Genomic DNA, 18,175 nt, shown 5'->3' with positions numbered 1-18,175 from the left:
AGCCTGAGACGCAGCGTTTCTGACCAGGAATGTGTTCAAACCGCATACTGATCGATCAGACAGTATGCAGAGCGTTTACCCACAATGCATTTCGCTCCTGCCCGAGCCGAAATCAGCCGGCCTGAAGCTGATTTCCCTTAAGCTCTAAACTCTGTAAACTTTAGCAACATTTGAAACATTTTCAGGAGAGAAAGTAGTCGTTTAGATCCCCAACGTGTTGAAAACCTGACAAAATACCGGCTGTTTACAATTTTGTTCCCACGAATTCGGCGCTACTAAAGCTAGCCGCAGTGAGCTAACGCACTTCCGGTTATTTTCACAAAATAAAATACCCGTTGCCTTTTATCATAGGGAAAGCCATTACCATACAATTGGTGCTTTTGTTTTGAAAACAGGAAGTGAACCTACCCTCGTTGTAGCTAGCTTGAAACTGCCGTTTTGACAGGAAATGACGATCGGCGACGTCATGTTACGTTGCATCTTGGGTAGTTTGAGTATGAGTAGTAACCTCATGATGCATACCCAACATTTAGGAGAATCTAGTATGCATCCGGGAACTTCTGATTACTCAAACTCGCTTACTAACTAAAGTTAGTATGAGTAGTAGGAGTAGTATGCGGTTTGGAACACAGCCCACGTTTCACCGAAAACAGGCGCCGATGTGATCATTCTGTCTTTACAACATGATGATCACCGTTATTCACTGATTTTAGTGAGAAATTAAGCTTTAATTCCACTTCTTTCACATCCTGCTAACGTTCAAACATCATCAGCATAAAGCAGGTGATCCCCAGCCAGATACAAATAGTTCCAGGTTGTGTTTGACTCATTAAAACTAATGTTGGACTGCTTCTCTTGGCCTTGGTGCTGCAGTTTGTGGTGTTTTCAGATGCTTTACTGAGTTAGTTGTGTTCCTGCTCCCAGGAACAGGAAGAAGGAGTTTTACACTTCAGACGCCCTGATATATGCTCCCAGGAACAGGAAGAAGGAGTTTTACACCTCAGACGCCCTGATATATGCTCCCAGGAACAGGAAGAAGGAGTTTTACACCTCAGACGCCCTGATATATGCTCCCAGGAACAGGAAGGAGGAGTTTTACACCTCAGACGCCCTGATATATGCTCCCAGGAACAGGAAGAAGGAGTTTTACACTTCAGACGCCCTGATATATGCTCCCAGGAACAGGAAGAAGGAGTTTTACACCTCAGACGCCCTGATATATGCTCCCAGGAACAGGAAGAAGGAGTTTTACACCTCAGACGCCCTGATATATGCTCCCAGGAACAGGAAGAAGGAGTTTTACACCTCAGACGCCCTGATATATGCTCCCAGGAACAGGAAGAAGGAGTTTTACACCTCAGACGCCCTGATATATGCTCCCAGGAACAGGAAGAAGGAGTTTTACACCTCAGACGCCCTGATATATGCTCCCAGGAACAGGAAGAAGGAGTTTCACAGCTTGGCTTTAACAAACTCTGCAGCATCGACTCGGAGGGAAGATCCCACCAGAGGATCTCTCTCAGAAACATTCAGCCCGCCGGTTAAAACAGCTTTCAGTGAACAAACTGCATCGGTCCTGGAATGGAGGCAGGATTTCACCTTTTACACACATTCCTGACCTCCTTCCAAACATTACCTCACCTGCAGCACACGCTCAGATCAAGAAGCAGCCTTCAGGCCCGCTGTAATCAGCGCTCTTCCTGCAGTGATTAATCACACCAGATGACAGCTCCAATGACCCAATCAGAGTCTGCAATTACAGCCAGGGGGCCTCCTGATTGGCCAGCTTTGCCTCAAGCCCTGGGGTCAAAGGTTAATCTCTTCAAAGAGCAGAAAGGGGGGGGAGACGGGACTAATCAAGGAGTAATCACTGGAGCCCGTCCAAAAAAATAACTCCCAGAGCATGTGTTTGTGTTTTTCTTGTGGTCAACATGTGTGTGCGTGTGTGTGCGTGTGTGTGTGTGTGTGTGTGTGTGTGTGCATGTCTGTGCATGTGTCTCTGTGTGTGTGCATGTGTGTGCAAGTGTGTGCATGTGTGTGTGTGTGTGTGTGTGTGTGTGTGTGTGTGTGTGTGTGTGTGTGTGTGTGTGTGCATGTCTGTGCATGTGTCTGTGTGTGTGTGCATGTGTGTGCAAGTGTGTGCATGTGTGTGCGTGTGTGTGTGCGTGTGTGTGTGTGTACATGTCTGTGCATGTGTCTGTGTGTGTGTGCATGTGTGTGCAAGTGTGTGCATGTGTGTGCGTGTGTGTGTGCGTGTGTGTGTGTGTACATGTCTGTGCATGTGTCTCTGTGTGTGTGCATGTGTGTGCATGTGTGTGCATGTGTGTGCGTACATGCGTGCATGCATACCTGACTGGAGGCTCCATGGTAGAACAGTGGGCGTGTTGGTGCTCGGCTCCATGGGAAATGTAGTCTCAGCTCAGCCCCACATGGCAGCCTGGGAGACAGACAGGTGTGCGGTTACATCTCAGAGCAGTAAAAACAAGTCTGTGCTGCTCCTGGAACAAGTTTCACGTTCGGCTGTGAGTCCGTTTTCCCCACCGCGGAGCCTCAGAGTCGCTCACAATCAGCTGCTGGTTCAAATACGGCCGGCAAAGGATCAAATGCATTTATCTGATAATCCCTTGTGGAAGAAAACCCCACAGCAGATCTCTCTGAATGCTATATTCTGTCCAATCAGAGAACAAAGACATTCAGGCTCCATTCACAGCGTAGAAATGTGCAGGAGTCTGGATCTGCTGTTTCCTTCCAGCAGCCAGACTGCTTTAACTGAGCATCTGCAGAGGAGTGTGTTTCTGAACCATTCAGGCAGGAAAAAGGCTCCTAACTCAAGGGATGAACCAGTGTTGGGTCCAACTTAGCAAAGAAGCCGTTTTAAACTGGATCTTTAGGCACTTTGTTCCCAGCAGCCTGTCACAGAGACACATCATTTGTTCCCATTTCTTTCGCTGCATCTGTGAAAAACAGCTTCATAGTTTCAGCTTTTTTGTACATTTACGTTAAAACTGCTTTCAGTTACCAAAAGAGTCAAATTAATATAAGAAATTCAGTTTAAAAAAAAATCCTAATCCCAAAAAATGATCGTTATCACGTCTAAAAGTAGAAAAGTAGGAAAAAAAAACAGACAATAAGAATTATATGTTATTCAACATCAAGAAAAAGTAAATAAGATTCAATTTAAAGCTTAAAAAAGGAATATAAGATATAATCTAATGACTAATTATGGAATAATGAATATAAATGAAATGATTAAACTGTCACCAGAAATGAATAATCTAGAAGCTCTTTGTGGGTTTCAGACTGGAATTAAGATTTGTTCCCATTTCTTTAGCTGCATGTGTGAAAAACAGCAAAGATAACACAGTGTGACAGACAGAAAACAGGATTTCTGCAGCAACAAGGTGATTCCCAAAGAGCTGTTAGCTGAAAACTTGGCATATCTCAGCATGGTGTGCAGTGTGTCCTTAAAACATTTGAGGAAACTGGACAACACAAAGATATCAAAATGTCCCTGAATGCAATATCAAGCCAAACATCTCCATCAGCTGAAAGCCTGAACCAACAGAGACTCTTCCGGGACTTCCTCGTTAGCTCGGTGATGTCACAGTTTGTAGCTTCTTGCCGTCTGTGAGGAGATAAGTGGGGCAGCGAGGCCAACAGCTGGAGCAGCCTGCTCCCACACAGAGGACTCTTTATGCCACGGCAAGGACCTCGTCAAAGGAGCCTTTATTGGGTCAAGGAGGCCGACGTCAGGAGCGTGAGTTAATATTCACACCCGGGGAGGAGAGTCCAACCCCGGCTGCTGGTTCATTGAGTCTGAGCAGAGATGCTAAGCTGTTCTCACAGCTAACAGGCCAGCTGTGCAGCTAATTTACAACCTGAAACCAGAAGCTTTTATCTTCTTCCTCATGTTTAAATCATCTGCTGAAACTCAGACTCTGCGGCTGTGTTCCAAACCGCATATTTCCATACAACATACTTCCATACTACATACTGATCGATCAGACAGTATGCAGAGCGTTTACCCACAATGCATCTCACTCCTGCCCGAGCCGAAATCAGCCGGCCTGAAGCTGATTTCTCTTAAAGGCATGGTTGGTAATCCTGTTCAGAAACACATTTTGTAATACTGGGTGAAATGGTCCGTCTGTCCTGAGAGAAATCTATACAAGATGTATTTAGAAAAAGGGACGAAAATAATCAGACCTCTGTGGCAGCTGCAGGACTGAGAAAAAGCTGACCAATCCGAGATCAGCGTCCCGCTGATCTCGGATTGGAGCGCCTACAAAAACCAATCAGATGCCTCTGCTTTCTGCCTACGCCCCCCTCTGCCGGCTCCCTGCTCCGTGTGCGCATGCGGTTCTACCGGCTTTGGATGACGCACTGACGGAATGGGGAGGGGGGGGTGGAGCTTAGAGGAGGGGACACTTTCGAATCTTGCTAGCTCTCTTGCTAGCTCTCTAGGATTACCTACCATAGCTTTAAGCTCTAAACTCTGTAAACTTTAGCAACATGTGAAACATTTTCAGGAGAGAAAGTAGTCGTTTAGATCCCCAACGTGTTGAAAACCTGACAAAATACCGGCTGTTTACAATTTTGTTCCCATGAATTCGGCGCTACTAAAGCTAGCCGCAGTGAGCAACGCACTTCCTGTTATTTTCACAAAATAAAATACCCGTTGCCTTTTATCATAGGGAAAGCCATTACCATACAATTGGTGCTTTTGTTTTGAAAACAGGAAGTGAACCTACCCTCGTTGTAGCTAGCTTGAAACTGCCGTTTTGACAGGAAATGACGATCGGTCACGTTACGTTGCATCTTGGGTAGTTTGAGTATGAGTAGTAACCTCATGATGCATACCCAACATTTAGGAGAATCTAGTATGCATCCGGGAACTTCTGCTTACTCAAACTCACATACTAACTCAGAAAGTTAGTATGAGAAGTATGCGGTTTAGAACACAGCCTGTGACTCAGACTCTAAAGAGGCGGCCACAGAGCTCCTGCCGCCTTTAATCACACTTTAATGCGTCTGAAGGAAACCTGAACGAGTCACTCTGAGCTAAATGTTTGGTCGAGGTCAGCGTGAGCGGCGTGGAGGGTCCGAGCAGCTCTGGATTCACACCACAGCACCCCGCTGAAGCCAAAAGCAACACGCTCAGCTGGAGAGGTCCGTGTGGAAAACCGTCGACGAGCTGACTGACCGGCAGCCTCGGCTCCGCCCCCCCCGGGCAGGAAAAGAGCAGCAGCGGCGGGGATCCAGCCGCCGAGCTATTATAGAACAGACGAGGAGAAAATAGATGTCCGAAGACGGGGGCTGAGCGCGGTCACGAGGTTGGCAGCAAACAGCTGCTGCCTCTGCGTCCAACACACACTCCCAAACACACACACTTGGTTTACAGATGGAGAGGCGGTGCCAAGAAACAGAGACAGACGGAGGGAAAAACAGATCCTGCTCCCACACCAGCACCGAGTGGAGTGAAACAGCTCTGCTTTCCATCCAACTATTTTTACGTTAACTATGATGAATGCTAACAGCTGACTATAAACAGCAGGACCAGGCTGGAAAACAACATTTTAGCCCCAACCTGAAGGCTCGGGATGAAATATGAACCATTCAAATAACTCTAAACAACAGAAGCTACTTTCTCCCACAGGCTGAAAACATCACAATTTAAGGAAGGAAAGTCTATTTAAGTTGCACCTTTCGATAGCTTAAAACCGAACAAAGACGAATAAAAAGACACAATAACAATAAACCATTTGCTTTAGAATCACACCGACTCGCTCCACAGTTTCAGTTCCAGAGTTTAGGAGCTAGAGCCTCTTTAGTTCTGATTCTGCTGAGAGGTCCAGCCTGCAGACCCTGATCACCGGGGCTCAGAGTCCGGCCGGAGTGGTTTGGCTCTGACAGTTCAGAGATAAGAAGGAGCCTGAGCAGGGCTCCGTACACAAGAACAAGTCTGCAAGAGAACAAAGACACGAATCATCATCTGCACCTCTGATCTGGATCCACTGGGCCGACACATCTGGATCCACTGGGCCGACACATCTGGATCCACAGATTAGAAGTATCTGGGTGTATAAAACCAACCGTAATAAAACTGTATGAAACTAACACACTCAAACGCTGTGTTTGGACCATTCTGCCGTCATATTTGCCGGTGAAAGCTTCATATGAGCTCAGCTCCTGTTTCATCTTCACCGTTCGTTTCCTCTCTGAACAGCTCACCTTTACCTTTAAACAACTAGTGTAAGTCAGTGTTTTATGTTTCCACTGGCGCTTGATTTCTGACAATTCAAAGAAGAAAACAGCCGAATGAGAAGCAGCTGGAGATAAAGAAAGCCCATAATCCTGTCAGATAATGTGAGTGCTGATGGTGTCCCAGATGATTTAGCGTCGCTCTGGGCTGTTTACGCTCTGAAAATGAACAATCAGCTTATTTAAAAAGGAAGCGCAGCAGTGCGGGAGATACGCACGGAGCAGGAAGCAAAGCGAAAGTCGCCACAAACACAGACCGAGGCTGTGCTGCCAGATTCAAACACCGATTCAACATTAAGAGATGACAGGTTTTAGGAACTGTTGCAGCAACCATAAGCTGATGAACGGAGTCCATTAGAACACTACATCTGTCAGTTCCCGACATATCTGATCCAAACACAGGTGTAAACACACCCAGGACATATTCAGAGGTGGTCCAGGACACATTTTAAAAACATGAACGTGTCCTGGGACGCATTAACAGCCGACTGATACATCCTTTTAGAGATAAATGCACACGGTGGCCTCCATAATGTTTGGGACAGGTGTGTTCCAGGTGTGTTTCAGGTGTGTTTCAGGTGTGTTTCAGGTGTGTTTCAGGTGTGTTCCAGGTGTGTTTCAGGTGTGTTCCAGGTGTGTTCCACTGCTTCATCAGTGCAGGGATAAGACACCTCGGCTTGTTTCTGTAGCTGTTCAACATGAGGAGAGAGGCCGTTTATGAGGCTGAAAAACCAGAATAAACCATCAGAGACATGGGCCAAACCAATGCACAGGTAGGCCAAGGAAGCCAGAAGAACCCTCAAAGGCCCGTCCAACAGATCAGAACCTTCTTCAGGAGGAAGGTGTGTCTTTGTCAGAGACGACTGTCCACAGAAGACTTCATGAACACAAACACAGAGGCTACGCTGCTACATGCTAACTGCTAGTCAGCCACAGAAACACAGAGGCTACGCTGCTACATGCTAACCGCTAGTCAGCCACAGAAACACAGAGGCTACGCTGCTACATGCTAACCACTAATTAGCCACAGAAACACAGAGGCTGTGTTCGAAACCGCCTACTACTCCCACTACTCCTACTAACTTTAACGTTTTTTAAGTTCCCCGGATGCATACTAGATTCTCTGAAATGTTGGGTATGCATCATGAGGTCACTACTCATACTCAAACTACCCAAGATGCAACGTAACGTGACGTCGCCGATCGTCATTTCCTGTCAAAACGGCAGTTTCAAGCTAGCTACAACGAGGGCAGGTTCACTTCCTGTTTTCAAAACAAAAGCACCAATTGTATGGTAATGGCTTTCCCTGTGATAAAAGGCAACGGGTATTTTATTTTGTGAAAATAACCGGAAGTGCGTTGTTCACTGCGGCTAGCTTTAGTAGCGCCGAATTCGTGGGAACAAAATGGTAAACAGCCGGTATTTTGTCAGGTTTTCAACATGTTGGGGATCTAAACGACTACTTTCTCACCTGAAAATGTTTCAAATGTTGCTAAAGTTTACAGAGTTTAGCGCTTAAGGGAAATCAGCTTCAGGCCGGCTGATTTCGGCTCGGGCAGGAGCGCAATGCATTGTGGGTAAACGCTCTGCATACTGTCTGATCGATGAGTATGCAGCATGGAAGTATGTAGTATGCAGTATGCGGTTTCGAACACAGCCCTAGGCTACGCTGCTGCATGCTAACCGGTAGTTAGCCACGGAAACACAAAGGCTACGCTGCTACATGCTAACCGGTAGTTAGCCACAGAAAGAGGATGGATACGTTACAGTTTGCCAGAAAGTCCTTAAAGGAGCTGCAGAGTTCTGGAAAAAGCTGTTCTGGACAGACCGGCAGCAGAGTTTCTCAGAGCTGAATTCAGCTGATTCACATCCAGCTGAGCGGGCCTTCAGTGTGCTGAAGGAGAGCCTTAAAGGGATAAACTAAGGGCTAAAGATGGCTGCTGTAATGGAGCCGCCATCACTCTGTCCCAAACATTATGGAGGTAAGCTGTATGAACAACAGCTGTCACCGTTTCAAATGTATTTAAATCTTAAATTAAACATACGTACTGCATATAAATCTCTACAATCTGCAGTTAAATAAAGTGAAAGAGGAGGCGGAGGGTTAGAAATAGATTCCTGTGTTGAAGTGATGAGTGAGATGAAGGTGTGAGACCTCAGGCTGACAGAAAAGCTGTGAAACCAGTCGGCCTCACATCAGGCGGACGGGCAGGAATGCAGGAACATAAACACATAAACACAAAACAGAAGCTTTAACAAGAAGCTGCAGAGAGCGATAAATCATCCAAACACTATGAAATCAGTTATGGTGTCCCTCTGGGTTCGATTCCAAGTCCAGCACTATTTAATCTTTATATGCTTCCACGAGGAAATGTCATCAGGAGACATCACAGCTGGGTCTGATGTCAAACATGGATTTATTTCAGAGAACTTTTTACAGCTCAACCAGGACAGTTAGAGACGAACTGTCAGCACATCTCCATTTACCCGCAATAAATCCGTCTGAAGCCCTCAGTGATCCAGAAGCCACCTCTGACCCGGTTCTCTTTGGGTTCTGAGCAACAAAGAGAGGCGCAGACACACTTTTATTTCAGAACTCAGCTGGTTCTGACCCAGGCTTTCACCACCAGCCCTGTTAACTACTGACCTAAATCAATCTATCAAATTTATCTGGAGCACATTTCATGTACAGAACAGTTCAAAGTGCTTTACATAAAATAAAAGCATTGCAGCAGGGAGTGGAAGAAGCATTAAAAATACATAAAAGAACATAAAGAGAAACAAATAAAATCATTTAAATGAATTTAAAAACAAGCAACAGTCCAAAGACCGTCCTAAAGTCCTAAAGACCACCTTCCTGACCTGGATTTTACTCCATTTAGATGATTTACTGTGTTTTTTTTACCCCGTCTGATTGATGTAAACATGTCAACCAACTTTATTCCAGCCATGTGGGACAACAGAACCGGTGATTATTTGGTCCAATAATAAACGAGAAATCGAAAAAAAATAACAGAAAGAAAAATCTGTTGTAAACTAAAAGATATGTGTAAATACATATGAATACCAATAAAACTTGGTTAGAATAAATAAATAAACTAGAAAGCTGCAAGCTTCACCGTTCAGAGTTTGAAAAAGTTGCCTAATGATTTTATCCCCCCCATGTCTTAAGAGTAACCTGGCCAAGTTTGAAGTCTGTAGCATTAAATCTGTAGGAGGAGTTTGATCTTATGCAAGGCGTGGAATCGGTCAAAAATGGCACGAAAACGCACTTTCCATCCAAAATGGCCGCCTTCCTGTGGACGTGGGACCATGGCGGCCTGAGACTTTTTTGTGCGTCTGGGCATGATGAATGAGTGTACCGAATTTCTTCGTCCCACGCGAAACGAAGCCCAATGCGGGGACCATTTTTAAGCACCGTAGGGGGCGCTACAGAGCCAATGAGCGACTCCCAAAAATATAAAGTTTAGATTCTTTCATGTCGTCGACTGGCAGGTGGCGCTCGCAAAATTTCAAGAGTTTTGGAGTACCTTTAGCAAAGAATAAGAATAATCCTTACAGATACATTTGGGTCCTGGCAGTTTCACTGCTCGGTCCCTAATAAAATAAATGAGAAAACAAAGATAACTGGTCTCATTCCTTCACACCTCTGTAGTTAAATTCGTACCAACAAAGCGAGTCCTCCGCAGGCCAAAAACACTGTTTATTTCCTCCTCCTCCAGATTGCCATGCTTTCATAGCTGCCAGCAGGACGGCCCACCTACGTCCCCCCCCCACCAGCCGGCCTGAACGCGGTGGTTATGTCACAGGCCGCCGGCAGGAAGTGGAGGCGAAGCGTTCAGAGTTGTGAGCGTTAAAGCCGCCGGCTTTGGCTGAACCAACAGAGGAGGACGGAGGCAGGGGGACGAGTGTGCAGGCAGCAGAGGCTAATGCCATCAAAGGCCGCCCGCGGCCACAGCTAATTGAAATTAAAGAGCAGAAAGGAGGAGGCAGTCGGGGGGCAGCGCTGCGCTCACAGCAGCCCGGTGCAGTGGGAGAACTCAGCCAGGACGCCTGGTTGTTAACCAACAGAAACACACAGCCAACAGCTTTCCACACACTTCGCTGGGCTGTGATTGCTCAGGTGTCAGTTTCCTTTCATTCAACACTGCCGAGGCAACTGAAAACTGAGCCGTGAGCTTTTATCTCCCTGAAAGATAGATTCACATCAGTCCTCTGAGCCACAGAGCGTCTCAAATGAACTCTTCTTCCACTTAAAACGACTGTTTGCATCCAAACATCCAAAGATTAAACCCAGGCCTCAGAGAAAGATCACACAAGTGAACATTTCTTCTAAAAAAAAAAACACCTTAAATCCATTTGGATGAGCCAGACAACCGGCCAGAAAGACCATTGCAATAACTCGGTCATGTGCAATAATAATAATAATAATTAGGTACTGAGCAGCATTGTAAATACTGTTTATTGTATATACTGAGCTTTTCCTTATCTTATTCTTATTTTTACACTGTTTATATGGGAAGGGTGTAATTTTATTTTACTGTATGGGGTTGTAATTTTGCTTTATCTTTATTTTATCTTATTTTGTCTTATTGTATTATATTTATTTTTGCTCTATTGTATTTCCTGACTTAATCTTTTTTTCTGTAAACGAGTGCACTGCAGAAAAGGAATTTCCCGCAAGGGATTCATAAAGTAATTCAGATTCTGATTTTACATGTAAATACAAGCAAAACTTCATCAAAATGATATCAGCTCCAATGTGAGTCTGAACAACATAAAAACAGCAGATTCACATCCAATAAAGCTGGATTCTCCAGGTAAAAACATCTGGGAGCAACATCCTGAAAACCTTCGGCCTCAGTCAGATAGTCTGAGCCAGGAGAGGTCAGAGGTCAGGGGACAAGGGATCCCTGCACCTATCAGGCAGGAGGATTACTGAGAAAGTAACCCACCGAGGAATGAAGGAGGAAACCTCCAGGCTGAGTTAAACAAGCAGACAAACTTGAACCTTTAAACGCAGAGATTCTCTTAGAGGAAACCTGAAAAACTCACAGAAGTTCAGCTGAACTCACACAGTTACAGCAGCTCATGAAATGGGATTCATGTTGCTGTGTCTACGCTCAGATTTACAGCTGAAAAGATGAAAACAATCAGCTGAATAGATCAAAAAGATGGTGAAAATAACTGAGGAAACCTGAAGCTTCAGGTTTAAATCAGCTGGTTTAACACGGAGGGCTCAAACATACGGAAATATACGTTCCTCTTAGGGCTGTTAACTGAGTTAACTCGTTATTATTTAAGGCTGATAAATATTTTATCGCACATTAACGCAGGTTATTTTTAAAATTTTATTTTATTATTGTAAAAGTCTGTTGCTCACAGGCTTTTATTTTGTAAAAGTCTGCTGCTCACAGGCTTTTATTTTGTAAAAGTATGTTGCTCACAGGCTTTTATTTTGTAAAAGTCTGCTGCTAACAGGCTTTTATTTTGTAAAAGTCTGTTGCTCACAGGCTTTTATTTTGTAAAAGTCTGTTGCTCACAGGCTTTTATTTTGTAAAAGTCTGTTGCTCACAGGCTTTTATTCTGTAAAAGTCTGTTGCTCACAGGCTTTTATTTTGTTAAACTCTGCTGCTCACAGGCTTTTATTTTGTAAAAGTCTGCTGCTGTCTGCTGTGGAACAGGAAAAGAAAGTAATCGGCGGATCCACCAAACATGGAGAAGGGTACGGAACTTTTACTCGGCCATTTTCATGTTAAAGTTCTTCCAGACGGCGGAGTCGACAGAACCAAAGTCATCTGTAAACACTGCCAAGTTGAATTGTCTTTTCAGCGTAGTAGTTCCAGTCTAAAATATCACTTAAAGGCAAAACACACAACTGATAGCAGCAAGTCATTCAAGGAAACAGACAGTGGAGCGAGGCTTCTACATAAAAACTACAGAAAGATGCTGATGTTAAAAGTGTGTTTGCACAACAAATGTTATGGCACTTTCATTCATATGGCAGCACATTTAAAATAAAGCTAAATGCTAAAAGCTATACGCTACTTTTGGACTCATTTTTGGATTCTGCGTACAAATGCGATTAATCGCGATTAATCAGGGAAATCATGTGATTAATTAGATTAAACATTTTAATCGTTGCCCAGCCCTAGTTCCTTTACATCCTATTTATCCATTTTCTCCCTCAAAATAATTTAATTCTTTATTTTATTTCATATTAATTACGTTTAAACAGAAAAAGCTCTGCTGTGCAACAGGTTTTAAGGTCTTATATACTCCAGTTTTATCAAACTAATGAGTGAAGAAGCTAGATTTCTGGGCTCATTTCATTAGATTTCAATGTTTAATGCCATAAAAGGCGGAAACGAGCCCAAACCTGGAGGGATAACACACATCACACACTTCTTAATAACCGGCTGTGATGAGGCTTCATTTCCAACTCCTGCTCGCTGTCACATGACCACAGAACGCACGTGGTCACAAATCCACGTTTTCACGGCCGGGGAAGAAGGAAAATGTTTCTTCTCATCCGATCGCAGGAACAATCTGCTGCCTGAATTATTCACCAGGACGGGCCGGGTGTATTTAAAGCAGAGATCGATACCATTAAAGGACGACTGGAGCCGCTGAGGCCGTAAAACGTGGAGACTGCGGCGACCTTCAGCTGACATCAGGCCGAAGGTTTGGTGTCAGGAAGGTTTCAACTGTTCAACTTTCTGAGGCGAGAGGCTTTCATTTAAACTTTACAGGGTTTAAAGAGCCAAAATCCATCAATAAGGAGCAGAATAAAGAGAAAAATCATTAATCAGGAGCAGAATAAAGAGAAAAATCATTAATCAGGAGCAGAATAAAGAGAAAAATCATCAATAAGGAGCAGAATAAAGAGAAAAATCATTAATCAGGAGCAGAATAAAGAGAAAAATCACCAATAAGGAGCAGAATAAAGAGAAAAATCATTAATCAGGAGCAGAATAAAGAGAAAAATCACCAATAAGGAGCAGAATAAAGAGAAAAATCATCAATAAGGAGCAGAATAAAGAGAAAAATCACCAATAAGGACCAGAATAAAGAGAAAAATCATCAATAAGGAGCAGAATAAAGAGAAAAATCATCAATAAGGAGCAGAATAAAGAGAAAAATCATCAATAAGGAGCAGAATAAAGAGAAAAATCATCAATAAGGAGCAGAATAAAGAGAAAAATCACCAATAAGGAGCAGAATAAAGAGAAAAATCACCAATAAGGAGCAGAATAAAGAGAAAAATCACCAATAAGGAGCAGAATAAAGAGAAAAATCATCAATAAGGAGCAGAATAAAGAGAAAAATCATCAATAAGGAGCAGAATAAAGAGAAAAATCATCAATAAGGAGCAGAATAAAGAGAAAAATCATCAATAAGGAGCAGAATAAAGAGAAAAATCATCAATAAAGAGCAGAATAAAGAGAAAAATCATCAATAAGGAGCAGAATAAAGAGAAAAATCATCAATAAGGAGCAGAATAAAGAGAAAAATCCTTGAATAAGGAGCAGAATAAAGAGAAAAATCACCAATAAGGAGCAGAATAAAGAGAAAAATCACCAATAAGGAGCAGAATAAAGAGAAAAATCATCAATAAGGAGCAGAATAAAGAGAAAAATCATCAATCAGGAGCAGAATAAAGAGAAAAATCATCAATCAGGAGCAGAATAAAGAGAAAAATCATCAATAAGGAGCAGAATAAAGAGAAAAATCATCAATAAGGAGCAGAACAAAAGAGAAAAATCATCAATAAGGAGCAGAATAAAGAGAAAAATCATCAATCAGGAGCAGAATAAAGAGAAAAATCATCAATAAGGAGCAGAATAAAGAGAAAAATCATAAATCAGGAGCAGAATAAAGAGAAAAATCATCAATAAGGAGCAGAATAAAGAGAAAAATCATCAATAAGGAGCAGAATAAAGAGAAAAATCATCAATAAGGAGCAGAATAAAGAGAAAAATCATAAATCAGGAGCAGAATAAAGAGAAAAATCATCAATAAGGAGCAGAATAAAGAGAAAAATCATCAATAAGGAGCAGAATAAAGAGAAAAATCATCAATAAGGAGCGGAATAAAGAGAAAAATCATCAATAAGGAGCAGAATAAAGAGAAAAATCATCAATAAGGAGCAGAATAAAGAGAAAAATCATCAATAAGGAGCAGAATAAAGAGAAAAATCATCAATAAGGAGCAGAATAAAGAGAAAAATCATCAATAAGGAGCGGAATAAAGAGAAAAATCATCAATAAGGAGCGGAATAAAGAGAAAAATCATCAATAAGGAGCAGAATAAAGAGAAAAATCATCAATAAGGAGCAGAATAAAGAGAAAAATCATCAATAAGGAGCAGAATAAAGAGAAAAATCATCAATAAGGAGCAGAATAAAGAGAAAAATCATAAATCAGGAGCAGAATAAAGAGAAAAATCATCAATAAGGAGCAGAATAAAGAGAAAAATCATCAATAAGGAGCAGAATAAAGAGAAAAATCATCAATAAGGAGCGGAATAAAGAGAAAAATCATCAATAAGGAGCAGAATAAAGAGAAAAATCATCAATAAGGAGCAGAATAAAGAGAAAAATCATCAATAAGGAGCAGAATAAAGAGAAAAATCATCAATAAGGAGCAGAATAAAGAGAAAAATCATAAATCAGGAGCAGAATAAAGAGAAAAATCATCAATAAGGAGCAGAATAAAGAGAAAAATCATCAATAAGGAGCAGAATAAAGAGAAAAATCATCAATAAGGAGCAGAATAAAGAGAAAAATCACCAATAAGGAGCGGAATAAAGAGAAAAATCACCAATAAGGAGCAGAATAAAGAGAAAAATCATCAATAAGGAGCGGAATAAAGAGAAAAATCATCAATCAGGAGCAGAATAAAGAGAAAAATCATCAATAAGGAGCAGAATAAAGAGAAAAATCATCAATCAGGAGCAGAATAAAGAGAAAAATCATCAATAAGGAGCAGAATAAAGAGAAAAATCATCAATAAGGAGCAGAATAAAGAGAAAAATCATCAATAAGGAGCAGAATAAAGAGAAAAATCATCAATAAGGAGCGGAATAAAGAGAAAAATCATCAATAAGGAGCAGAATAAAGAGAAAAATCATCAATAAGGAGCAGAATAAAGAGAAAAATCATCAATAAGGAGCAGAATAAAGAGAAAAATCACCAATAAGGAGCAGAATAAAGAGAAAAATCATCAATAAGGAGCGGAATAAAGAGAAAAATCATCAATAAGGAGCAGAATAAAGAGAAAAATCATCAATAAGGAGCAGAATAAAGAGAAAAATCACCAATAAGGAGCATAATAAAGAGAAAAATCATCAATAAGGAGCAGAACAAAAGAGAAAAATCACCAATAAGGACCAGAATAAAGAGAAAAATCATCAATAAGGACCAGAATAAAGAGAAAAATCATCAATAAGGACCAGAATAAAGAGAAAAATCATCAATAAAGAGCAGAATAAAGAGAAAAATCATCAATCAGGAGCAGAATAAAGAGAAAAATCATCAATAAGGAGCAGAATAAAGAGAAAAATCATCAATGAGCAGAATAAAGAGAAAAATCATCAATCAGGAGCAGAATAAAGAGAAAAATCATCAATAAGGAGCAGAATAAAGAGAAAAATCATCAATAAGGAGCAGAATAAAGAGAAAAATCATCAATAAGGAGCAGAATAAAGAGAAAAATCATCAATAAGGAGCATAATAAAGAGAAAAATCATCAATAAGGAGCAGAATAAAGAGAAAAATCATCAATAAGGAGCAGAATAAAGAGAAAAATCATCAATAAGGAGCAGAATAAAGAGAAAAATCATCAATAAGGACCAGAATAAAGAGAAAAATCATCAATAAGGAGCAGAACAAAAGAGAAAAATCACCAATAAGGAGCAGAATAAAGAGAAAAATCATCAATAAGGACCAGAATAAAGAGAAAAATCATCAATAAGGAGCAGAATAAAGAGAAAAATCATCAATAAGGAGCAGAATAAAGAGAAAAATCATCAATAAGGAGCAGAATAAAGAGAAAAATCATCAATAAGGAGCAGAATAAAGAGAAAAATCATCAATAAGGAGCAGAATAAAGAGAAAAATCACCAATAAGGAGCAGAATAAAGAGAAAAATCATCAATAAGGAGCAGAATAAAGAGAAAAATCATCAATAAGGAGCAGAATAAAGAGAAAAATCCTTGAATAAGGAGCAGAATAGAGAAAAATCATCAATAAGGAGCAGAATAAAGAGAAAAATCCTTGAATAAGGAGCAGAATAAAGAGGGTTTCTGCAGGGTTTAGTCAGTCAAATTTAAAACAATTTAAGACCTTTTTATGACCATGATAATTTAAATTTATGACCTACACGAATTATGAGAAATAACTTTAGTCGATTCCTCGAAAAAAATCTCTTTTTTTATTCACTTAACTGTAAACAACTGTACCATGTACAACTGTAATAACTGTTACAACTGTAAACTGTACCACTGTAAATTAACAACTACTGTCTACATGCGTCTCAGTGCGTCCCCTTTAACGGTGACGTTAAATTAGCTCAGCCAATTTTTCCTTGCTTGCCCGCCTGAGGGCATTTGATTTTGAAAGGAGCTGGGGCATCTTTGACCCCGATTTGCCCTCAGCTTCCTCTGCCAGCATGTCGGCCTCTCTGGCGAGACATTGCACTTTTCTAGTTCAAGTTCAAGGAAGTATCACCATGTATTGACTAGGCCTGCATGTTTATCAAGTATATCCATGAGGACTGTTTCTGACAATACACCCACCCCATGCAGTTGATGAAACAAATTAAACTATTATGGCCAGGATTGTATTCTATTCTATTTATAGCCGGGCTTCAAATAATAGCTGGGTGCATGGTCTATTCGGGCAAATAAAGGCCGCCCCCAAAATACAAGCTGGGGTAATAACTGCCTACCAGGGCTGTCAGTTGTTCGGAAAAGTTCGGCAACGTCTTCGTTCCCGCTGTGCGACTGGTGTTTCGTAACGGTGTTCAACACCCACAGGACCTCGCTTTCGACGTGGATGTTGATCCGAAAGCACCGTGTGTGGCGGCTGGAGCCAGACTAACGGAATGCTGTGCTTGGACCGGGTAGTGACGGAGATCAAAACTGAGTGATGGCCTGCACCCGCTGCAAACCTTGTACACAGACTTTATGCCTCTCTGATTTAGCATGTGAATTCAAGGCTTTAATGCCTAAACTGGAGCGCTCCAATGTCTTTTTGCACAGAGTGCACTAGGCTTGGTATCTATTGTTCGCGACGGGCTTAAGCCAATTCTTAAGCGCACCGTCTTCTAGCCATAACACGTTAAATGTGCACTTTCCCATTGTGATGCGCCGATAGGTTCACTAATCCACAATACGAGCTAGGCTAAGTAGACCTTGCGACCATAGACCAAGGCTACATGATCAGAACACCGGCAGTGAAGCTCTGAAGTTCGCGCGGGTTTCTATGGAGGTGCTACACTGGCGCATGGATCTTGAAGTTCATGCGATACCACCCAGATTCCTCAGGCAGAACTGCAACAGTAGCCTAGCTTACTAGCTTGCTAGGCTACTGCAACAGGCGAAACGAATGAATTCCGCCACCAGCGTATGGGCTCGAGGTGGAGAGGCGATGGTAGAACTAATGAATGAACGAGCATATAAATTTAAGACGTGGCGAAATGTAATTTATGACCTTGTATGGAAAATCTGGATGTTTTTATGACTTTTTATGGCCTAAAATTCTTCTTATTAAATTTATGACGTTTTATGACTTTTTATGACTCCACGGAAACCCTGAATAAAGAGACTAAAGCCTCACGTGGACAAAGCCAGGAACAAAAAACAACGTTTAAAACTGCCGTAAACTTTAGATCCCAAACCGGTGTTCGCTGTT

At 41.8% G+C, this 18,175-nt stretch overlaps 1 protein-coding gene across 1 annotated transcript in view; it reads right to left on the bottom strand.

Moving 5' to 3' along the window:
- LOC142388603 (bone morphogenetic protein receptor type-1A-like) overlaps positions 1 to 18,175 on the bottom strand; it is a 73,832-nt gene that overhangs the window by 43,234 nt on the left and 12,423 nt on the right. The window contains exon 2 of the mRNA XM_075474044.1: positions 2,350 to 2,437. The gene's annotated coding sequence lies outside the window, so the exon portion shown is untranslated. The remainder of the gene's footprint in view (positions 1 to 2,349; positions 2,438 to 18,175) is intronic.

Source organism: Odontesthes bonariensis, chromosome 2 (assembly GCF_027942865.1).
Source record: "Odontesthes bonariensis isolate fOdoBon6 chromosome 2, fOdoBon6.hap1, whole genome shotgun sequence".
NCBI classification, from domain to species: Eukaryota; Metazoa; Chordata; class Actinopteri; order Atheriniformes; family Atherinopsidae; genus Odontesthes; species Odontesthes bonariensis.
The sequence above is the reverse complement of the archived record's forward strand: the minus strand, read 5'-3'. Positions and strand labels throughout refer to the sequence as shown.